The sequence below is a fragment of the Heptranchias perlo genome, unplaced genomic scaffold (genome assembly GCF_035084215.1).
Source record: "Heptranchias perlo isolate sHepPer1 unplaced genomic scaffold, sHepPer1.hap1 HAP1_SCAFFOLD_794, whole genome shotgun sequence".
Lineage (NCBI taxonomy): Eukaryota > Metazoa > Chordata > Chondrichthyes > Hexanchiformes > Hexanchidae > Heptranchias > Heptranchias perlo.
The window spans coordinates 21,684-32,444 of NW_027139829.1; the positions used below are offsets into that span (position 1 = coordinate 21,684).

Here is a 10,761-nt window from a genome sequence, read left to right on the forward strand (position 1 = left end):
CAATCTCACAATAGGGCAACATAGCTACGAATTAAATACCAGAGAGAAATCACACATGGTATCCGATTGAAAGGGACAGAATGAATCCCAATAATGTACCTGAGATTCCAATTGAATACTAGCCCAGAACTCTCTCACACATGACTTTAATACATGAAATATCCATTCGAAAAGTGTACCATTTGCTACAAATTGCAAACAAATCCAAACCTCACGTACAGTATCGATTGAGAAATACTGAAAGATAGTAAAGCTGAGAAAAAAATTAGATACCTGTTCAGAATGCACTCGCAGAATGAAATTTAAAGATAGAGTATCAATTCTATTAGTGCAGACTGAGATACACATTATATACCAGTACAAAAATCTCAAACAATATTAGACTGAAAGATACAGTATCAATTCCATTTCTACAGACTGATCTACACATTACAAACCAATTCTAAAATGTTCCCTTATCCGTTTGAAAGATTCATTATCATCCACAATCGTACTCACAGAGATGCAGATTTAATAGTCGTCCAAAAAGCGCACACATTATCTGATTAAAACCTCCAACATTAAATCCTAAAGTTTGTCCATATTTACAAATTAAATAAGGATTAAAACTCTTCAAACATTAAGATATTAAAGCTAAAGTATTGAACACAATAATGTAATCTGAGAGAATAATTACGTACAGATACAGAATGAAACTCACATTCAGATACAGTACCAGAGACACACAGACACAGAGTTAATCCCACACTCTCATCAAGTACCAGGGACTGATAGGTACAGTATGAATCCCACACTAACATGCAGTATGAGTAACTGCATATTTAGGATGAATTCAACTCCCACATACAGTACTGGGGACTGTATATACAGAATGAGTCCCACACTCACATGGAGAACCAGAGACTGACAGATACTGAAAGAATCCCACACTAACACACAGTATGAGAGACTGCATATAAAGAATGAATCACAAACTCTCACACACACTGCTGACAAGATACAGAATCAATCCCAAGTTCACACACAGCATGTGAGTGACAGATACAGAATGAATCCCACACTCACACACTGTACCAGAGACTGACAGATACAGAATGAATCCCTCACTCACACACAGTACCAGAGACTGAGAGATACAGAATGAATCCCTCACTCACACACAGTACCAGAAACTGACAGATACAGAATGAATCCCACACTCACACACAGTACCAGAGACTGACAGATACAGAATGAATCCCACTAAACTATCAGAGAATCAGCACAGACCAGGGATCAGGGCCTTTACCCAGTAAACTATCAGAGAATCAGCACAGACCAGGGATCAGGGCCTTTACCCAGTAAACTATCAGAGAGTCAGCACAGACCAGGGATCAGGGCCTTGACCCAGTAAACTATCAGAGAATCAGCACAGACCAGGGATCAGGGCCTTTCACCTGTCAGAGAGAACATTGTGTCACAGATCGCTTGTGATAAACCTACACATTCTGATTTACAGCCGTGCATAACAGATGTTTGTAGCTGCGATGGCCGAGTGGTGAAGGCGTTGGACTCGAAATCCCCTGGGGATTTCCTGCGTACGTTCGAATCCTGCTCGCAGCGCGACTTCTTAAGATTATGTTTGCTGCTCAAATAACGATGAACTGGAGTTGACGAACTGCATTCCCTCTCTCAGAGAGACTCTCCAATGCGGCTCATGCTTTTAATTCAGAGCCCAATGGTCTCTTGCAAAATTGCAAGACACGTGAAGGAATCTCTCCCAAGCTCCATCTTTAATTCTGCCCGTTCGCAGAACTTGACATTGATCCTATTTCTTCCTATACTTTGATCCCACCTTGTCTCTGTCTCTTGACTCTCTGTGTTTTTCCCTCATGGACTTCTCAGGCTTCGTTGAACGGCCACGGATGATCGAACCTGGAACACCGGCAGTGAAGGGTAAAGATGGAAAGACTGAGACGGGGGGAGAAGCAAAGGTGCAACCCAGCTGATGAATTCGTAACTAATGTCCACACATTTATGTCTCTTCACCTTCACAGTGAAAAATCAGCAATTTGAGTCCAGTCCACTTATGGTAGAGTGGATAATATGTGGATGTTGAGACAGACACCAATCGAACCGTTGCCGTGGTGATGAAAGCTCCGAATCCTAAACACTGGACCACAAGGAAACGCTGAAAATTCTTTGCTGTGAACAAGCAGACCAACGCGGCCTTTCCCACTCGCCCCTTTGTAATTCAGGTCATTTTCGTGTCAGACAAGCTGCTCGCACAAAATGGCATTTTCTGTTCGAACTACTATCGGGACAGAAGGTGATGTTCAGGCAATGACAGCACCAAGTGCAAGTAGGCATGGACATGGAATGGAAAGTGAGGGAAAATACTCCCACAAGCTGCTGATGGACATGTTTCCATTTCCAAAATTCACACACCGAATCAATGCAGCTCCTGGGAAAACTCCAAGGCAACACAGGTCTATTGGGCATCGTTTGAAGCAACTGGCAGTTTAAAGTGTCATCTCCTGCTGCTCCTGTGGGGAGTGAGGGAGCGACACTGTCGGTATCTGCCTACAGTTTGATTTTGTACAGAACTGTACAGAGAAGGAGCAAATATAGCGGGGCTGTGAGATATTCTATATTATTCATATTTGACCAGAGGAATATCCGTAGTCAGAAGCTGAAAAGAAGGGAGAGATAAGAGGCCTGAGAATAAACACAGAGCTGAATGAATCACGGAAGAGTGAAAGAAAAATAAATGTCATCAGTTCCATAGTGTCTGGTGCTCAATCCTGGGAGCTCCCCGATGGACTGGTGGTTAAAATTCAGTGCTCCCATCACCGCGTGGTTCCATTCCCAGTCAGAGAATTAAATTTAACAAGAGTTATGAACTTAATAAATAATTACATGAAGCTAATTAAACCCTGTTCAAAGTTGAATGACTGTTTTAATCACCATTAATCAACCGATAACTTTCTATTTCAGACTGAAGGAGATGCTGACGTGGTTACCAAGAGACAGTCAAAACTTTAATAAGATTTTTGTGCTTTGCATGTGATGAAATTTAATCATTTTATAGACTGCATCTTAAATTTAACATTAACAGGCAATTGTCGCCGTTTATCACAGGAACGCCCGAACCGGTTCTCCGATGAAGATGAAAGTAACGCAACGGGGAACATCTGATCCAACACGAAAGGCATCGGGCTATGATAAAAATCCCCACCGTTTTGCTTTTCCAAAATAAAGGGTGTGACATTTATTCTCTGCTCAGTTAATATGATCGCCCAGTGGCGAGAGGGTGGATTTGGAATTCCTGAGCGACCGCACTGCGCATTTTCCAGATCTGCTTGGAGCACCAATCCCTTCAATTCATCACTTACAGGGACAATTCGATTCTCAGTTTCTTTTCCCTGAGTTTGGCGAGATCTTAAAAATTGAAAGCGACCAATATCAGAGCGAACCTCGTCACCGACATGCTCACAGATACAAAGCGGCCACACTCTGCTTCAGTGAGATGAAAGCCCAGAGCGGTTTCAAGGTCGAAGGCAATTGTAAGCAAAGCTCGTTCAATGAAAGTGCAGGTCATTGAGGTGCCTTTAAAGCCCTGATTGTTTGAACTGAACTTCTTCCGAGACTGCTTGAGATTCAGGTGGAGCGATTTGGGGATTTATTTTTCCTCTTTGCAAAAGTTTGAACCGCACGTCAAGATCAAAAGTCTAGGGTTAAATTAGGGCTTCTCCAGGGTATGACCCTCGAATCGAGAATTATCCCCCGACCTCAACGAGCCCAGAAACAAGAACGTGTCACTGACACATTCTATGAGAGGGCTGTCTGTATAATGAAAAGGCATTTTTGAAGAGACTTCCTGATCAGTTCCGTGTTGGATCCTGAACAAAACACAAACACCGCATTGTGCGTTTTTCCTTCTAAAATGCACTAAACACCATGAATTACACAAAAGCACCGCTGGGAGTTGAATCCAGGATCTCTAGTTTACTGGACAAGCACTTTAACCAACTAAGCCACGGAGCCAAATTATGGTAATAATTCCCACCTCTCATTAATATCTATCAGCTACACGTCACATTCTGTTGTGGGTTCAGACTGTTTCAGTGAAAGTAAAATAATGGTATTGGAGAAAACAATTAGATTAAAGATAGACAAATCCCCAGGACCTGATGGTGACCATCCCAGGGGACGAAGGGGAATCGGTGAGGAAATTGTACATGCTTTAGTCATGATCTTTCAAAACTCTCTGGATTCAGGAATTGTTCCATGGATTGAAACATTTCAAATGTCATTCCATTATATAGGAAGGGTAGGAGAGATAAAGCAGGAAATTATAGACCGATTAGTCTGACGTCTGTTGTGGGGAAGTTACCAGAATCTTTATTAGGGAAAGAATGACTGAGCACTTGGATAAACATGAATTGATCAGAGAGAGCCAGCATGGATTTGTAAAGGGTAAGTCAAGTCTAACGAAACTAGTTGAATGTTTTGAAGATGTAACTAATGTAAATAATGGAGTGTCTATGGGGGTTATGTGTATATTGACTTCCAGAGGCATTCGTTAAGGTTTAACATCAGAGACTGTGAACAGAAATGAGAGCACGTGGAATTCAAAGCAACCCATTGACATGGGGAGGGAGTTGGTTTGGAGGTAGGAGACAGAGAGTAGGGTTAATGGGTATGTACTCAAATTGACAGGATTTGATTAGTGGTGTTCCCCAGGGATCTGTACCGGCAAATCATCTTTTTATTATATGTATAATTGAGGTAGATAAAGGAATAGAGAGCCGAATATCCAGGTTTGTCGAAGACACCAAGTTAAGAGGCACAGTGAGTAGTGGAGATGGGAGCATAAAGTTACAAAGGGAAATTGATAGATTCAGTGAGTTGGTAAAACTGTGTCAGATGGAGCTTACATAGAATTACATCGAATGTACATCACAGAAACAGGCAATTCGGCCCAACTAGACTATACCGGTGTTTATGCTGCAGACGAGCCTCCTCCAACCCCTCTTCATCTAACCCGATGAGCAAACACGAATATTCCTTTCTCCTCCATGTGTTTATCCAGCTTCCCTGTAAATGCATCCATGCGATTCGCCTTAACTACTCCGTGTGGGAGCGAGCTGCACATTCTAACGACTCTCTGGATAAAAATGTTTCTCTTGAATGCCAGATTGGATTTATTGATGACTATTATATTCATGGCCCTAAGTTCTCACATCCCCACTCCCAAAAGTACAAACACCTTATCTACATCTGACCTATCAAACCCTTGCATAATCTTAAAGTCCTGTATCAGGTCACCCTCAGCCTTCTCTTTTCTATACAAAAGAGCCCCAGACTGTTCAAAGTTTCAATCTGGGGAAGTGTGAGGCCATCCACTTTGGCCCTAAGCAAGATAAATCAGAGTATTTTCGAAACGGTGAGAAGCCAGGAACTGTGGGTGAGCAGAGATCCTTCGGGAAATCAGGAAGAGTTGGCAAACAGGTGCAAAAAATAATTAAAATGGCTAATGGAATGTCGGCCTTAATCTCAAGGGAACTGGAATTCAAAAGGGTGGAAGTTATGTTAGAATTCTATAAACTCTGCTAAGGCCACATTTAGAGTACGGCATTCAGTCCTGGGCACCAGACCTCAGGAAGGATATATTGGCCTTGCAGGAGGTGCAGCGCAGTTTCACCAGAATGATACCGGGGCTGAAATGGTTACATTATGAGGGCAAGTTGTGTGGACAAGGTTTGTATTTCCTCGTGTATAGAGGATTAAGTGGTGATGTAATTCAGGTGTTGAAGGTGATTCAATGATCCAATGGTGGGTGTGTGAGTTGGTGCTGAATCGGTCCCCTTCAGTGAAGAGAGGGTCAGCGGGCGCCTGACAGACACGGCTCGGAACGGGACTCGCTTCTCTCCGGCGGCAGCGGCTGGTTTAGAGAGATCTCTCTGTCTGCTGCTGTTACTCCGCCTCCCGCACTCTGGGAGAACCGTCGAGCTCGGTCCTCATTTTTCTCTTATGGATCCGGCTCCATCCGTTTACTGTTGACGGGAGTGCGTCTGATACCAAGTCAGTCAGAAGCGGGTGCAAATCACAACATAGGCACAGGCCCAAGGACTGGGGACTGGTTTGATATTGGGTCCTTTTTAAGGGCTAGGCTGTAGAATGTTTGTATAATAATAATAATCAGAATTAACTTTGAAACAATGAATTTTTTTTCAGTTATTTCCCATTTCCACCCTCACCAGTTTTATACAGTAACAGGTAACAATGTTTGAGGGATGTGATGTCCAGTGTTGGTGGAATCAGTGTAATTTAACTTGATACATTGAAGAATCTCTTGTCTATCCCAGGCTCTTACCTTAGGTTTAGACCCTCACCTAGTTTAAAATTGGTCACTCACTGATATAAATAAACCAATAACAACCCCGAAACCTCAGCGGGGATATTTGTTCCGATATTTAATGACGGTCCCAATTTCCACTGAAATTCTCGATCAGCAAATCCCAGAGGCTGTTTCGGGTTTGACAAACTGTGAAACAGATTGTTTTAAAAGCCGGAAAGAGGGAAAAACTGGTGGTTGATATGAAGTGTTATACATTATCTCTTTCTGTTTCAGATTTACAATTTCTCCTTGTGTGTTACTCAAAGGAGAGGCTATAACGGAGCCCAGTGACTGGGTCACGAGCTGCACTGAGTCATTGGCCTGTGTTACAGACCGGCTCGTTGGACCTGCTCATTTCGTGAACTCGCTGGTGTCTCAGCACGTGTGATGACTGAGTGAATCCCTTCCCACACACGGAGCAGGTGAACAGTCTCTCAACCAATGGGCATGCGTTGATGTGTCAGCAGTTCATTTCTGCTTTTAAAGCTCTTCTCACAGTCACTGCATTAAAAGGTCACTCAATAGTGTGAACAAGTTAATGTTTCAGAAAGTGGGATGATCGAGTGAATCTCTTCCCACACACGGAGCAGGTGAACAGTCTCTCCCCAGTGTGAGTGCGTCGATGTCTCAGTAGTTCGTTTCTGATTTTAAATTTCTTCCCACAGTCAGAACATTTAAAGGTCTCTCAGTGTGAACTCGCTGGTGTGTCAGCAGGGTCGATGACTGAGTGAATCTCTTCCCACACACTGAGCAGGTGAACGGCCTCTCCCCAGTGTGAACTCGCTGGTGTGTCAGCAGGGTCGATGACTGAGCGAATCCCTTCCCACACACTGAGCAGGTGAACGGCCTCTCCCCAGTGTGAACTCGCTGGTGTTTCAGCAGGGTGGATGACCAAGTGAATCCCTTCCCACACACTGAGCAGGTGAACGGCCTCTCCCCAGTGTGAACTCGCTGGTGTGTCAGCAGGGTCGATGACTGAGTGAATCCCTTCCCACACACTGAGCAGGGGAACGGCCTCTCCCCAGTGTGAACTCGCTGGTGTGTCAGCAGGGTCGATGACTGAGCGAATCCCTTCCCACACACGGAGCAGGTGAACGGCCTCTCCCCAGTGTGAACTCGCTGGTGTGACAGAAAGTGTGATGACAGAGCAAATCCCTTCCCACACACGGAGCAGGTGAACGGCCTCTCCCCAGTGCGAGCACGATGGTGTCTCAGCAGTTCAATTTTGCTTTTAAACCTCTTCTCACAGTCAGAACATTTAAAAGGTCTCTCATCAGTGTGAAGTCGCTGGTGTGTCAGCAGGGTGGATGATTGAGTGAATCCCTTCCCACACACGGAGCAGGTGAACGGCCTCTCCCCAGTGTGAACTCGCTGGTGTGTCAGCAGGGCGGATGACTGAGTGAATCCCTTCCCACACACGGAGCAGGAGAACGGCCTCTCCCCAGTGTGGGTCCGTTGGTGTGTCAGCAGATTCCTTTTGCATTTAAACCTCTTCTCACAGTCAGAACATTTAAAAGGTCTCTCATCAGAGTGAACTCGCTGGTGTGTCAGGAGGTGGGATGACCGAATGAATCCCTTCCCACACACGGAGCAGGTGAACGGCCTCTCCCCAGTGTGACGGCGTCGATGAGTTTCCAGCTCTGAAGGGTAATTGAATCCCTTCCCACAGTCCCCACATTTCCACGGTTTCTCCATGGTCCGGGTGTCCTTGTGTCTCTCCAGGTTGGACGATCAGTTGAAGCCTCGTCCACACACAGAACACGTGTACGGTTTCTCCCCACTGTGAATGGTGTGATGTTTTTTCTGGCTGTGTAACTGGTTAAAGCTCTTTCCACAGTCAGTGCACTGGAACACTCTCACTCGGGTGTGTGTCTCGGTGCTTTTCCACTCACACTGATGTTTGAAATCTTCTCCCACGGATAGAACAGACAAACATTTCTCCTTCCACATTCAAAGGCCGATGATATTCAGGTTCTGATGAATCAAGTGACTCTGTCAGATCTTGACGTGATCTTTGGTTTGAGTTTCCCTCTGCAAATCCTCCCCTGTTAAAGGAGTTGATAAAAGTTATCAATGTAAGTACAGGATAGAAATTCAGATCAGATAACTCTACTTTCTATGGAACATTATTTCCTCTCTCATTCCTCAAAGCTGTAAATCCCCGTCCCACACACTCTCCCTCCTCCCTGTGCTGAAATCCAAACCCATCACATCATCTTTCAGTGGCCCGAAACCATGAGTGAAAGGGTGAGAGAGTGAGTGTGAGAGAGTGAGTGTGAGAGAGTGAATGTGAGAGAGTGAATGTGAGAGAATGAATGTGAGAGAATGCGTGTGAGAGAGTGAGTGTGAGAGAGTGAGTGTGAGAGAGTGAATGTGAGAGAGTGAATGTGAGAGAGTGAATGTGAGAGAATGAATGTGAGAGAATGCGTGTGAGAGAGTGAGTGTGAGAGAGTGAGTGTGAGAGAGTGTGAGAGAGTGAGTGTGAGAGAGTGAATGTGAGAGAGTGAATGTGAGAGAGTGTGAGCACAGCAGTGGGCTCGGTGTGGAGAATGAAGTGGGGAAGGTGGAGCATGTTTCAGTGGGGCAGCAGTGATCATAATTTCATTCGGTTTAGAATAGTTTTGGAAAAGGACTGGGGACAGTCAAATATGAAAATTCTTAACTGGAGGAGGGCGAATTTCATGAGTTAAAAAGGGATCTTGTCCAGGTTAATTGGCATCAAGAATTGGCAGGCAGAACAATAATTGAACAATGGGAGGCCTTCAAGGAGAAGTTGGTTTGGGAACAGAGCAGACAGATTCCCACGAGGAGGAAAGACATGGCATCCAAAGCTTGAGCTCCCTGGATGACTGAAGATGTCGAGATCACCATTTCTCCTTCATTTACAGACGCTCCCTGACCGATCACCAATTCTCCTTCATTTACAGACGCTCCCTGACCGATCACCATTTCTCCTTCATTTACAGACGCTCCCTGACCGATCACCATTTCTCCTTCATTTACAGACGCTCCCTGATTCGATGAGTCACGAGGTATGACGCTGACACTGCGCATGCCCGGAGGCCGCGGGCCGTGTGTTGAGTTTCGGGTCTGATCTAAACCGGAGCCCCCGGAGTGTAGAGAGAGAGAGGAGAATGTTCACTGTTTGATATTCGGGCCCGGGGCCGCACTCGGGGTTTGTGAAGCCCCCGCCCCCTCCCCCGGGGTTTATTAACCCGCTCCCCCCGCCCATCTCTCACCTGTTGCCGACACGATCTCGGCCTCACTCCCCGCCCGCCGCGCATGCTCAGCTCACACTGCCCGGGTGATTGACGGGAGCTCCGGACCAATAGGAAGAGCGGAGAGGGGCTGGAGGACCGAGCGGGCGGTTGGTCCTCCAACCAATGGGAGTGGGTGAGGGGCGGGACTTGCGGCACCGAGTGGGCGGGGCTGAGCCCGGATCTCCCTCATTGGCTGAAACTCTGCATCAATTTTAAACCTGATTGATGTCAAACTCGAGGGAAAAACTGGACTTTAATAAAGGACAAAGAGGAGGGAATATTGGAGGGAATAACACAGTGTAGGGATAAAATGGATTAATTCAGGACAGACAGCAGGGATTATTGGAGGGAATAACACAGTGTAGGGATAAAATGGATTAATTCAGGACAGACAGCAGGGAATATTGGAGGGAATAACACAGTGTAGGGATAAAATGGATTAATTCAGGACAGACAGCAGGGAATATTGGAGGGAATAACACAGTGTAGGGATAAAATGGATTAATTCAGGACAGACAGCAGGGATTATTGGAGGGAATAACCCAGTGTAGGGATAAAATGGATTAATTCAGGACAGACAGCAGGGAATATTGGAGGGAATAACACAGTGTAGGGATAAAATGGATTAATTCAGGACAGACAGCAGGGAATATTGGAGGGAATAACACAGTGTAGGGATAAAATGGATTAATTCAGGACAGACAGCAGGGAATATTGGAGGGAATAACACAGTGTAGGGATAAAATGGATTAATTCAGGACAGACAGCAGGGATTATTGGAGGGAATAACACAGTGTAGGGATAAAATGGATTAATTCAGGACAGACAGCAGGGAATATTGGAGGAAATAACACAGTGTAGGGATAAAATGGATTAATTCAGGACAGACAGCAGGGAATATTGGAGGAAATAACACAGTGTAGGGATAAAATGGATTAATTCAGGACAGACAGCAGGGAATATTGGAGGGAATAACACAGTGTGGGGATAAAATGGATTAATTCAGGACAGACAGCAGGGATTATTGGAGGGAATAACACAGTGTAGGGATAAAATGGATTAATTCAGGACAGACAGCAGGGATTATTGGAGGAAATAACACAGTGTAGGGATAAAATG

General features: G+C 45.1%; 1 non-coding gene and 1 pseudogene across 1 annotated transcript; one reads left to right on the forward strand and one right to left on the reverse strand.

Moving 5' to 3' along the window:
• The first annotated feature begins 1,520 nt into the window (after nucleotides 1-1,520).
• On the forward strand, nucleotides 1,521-1,602 carry trnas-cga (transfer RNA serine (anticodon CGA)). Its single transcript has one exon. It is a non-coding gene; the product is annotated as a tRNA-Ser (tRNA).
• A 1,427-nt stretch (nucleotides 1,603-3,029) lies between these two features.
• LOC137319273 (zinc finger protein 229-like) lies at nucleotides 3,030-9,643 on the reverse strand (annotated as a pseudogene).
• Nucleotides 9,644-10,761: the final 1,118 nt, after the last annotated feature.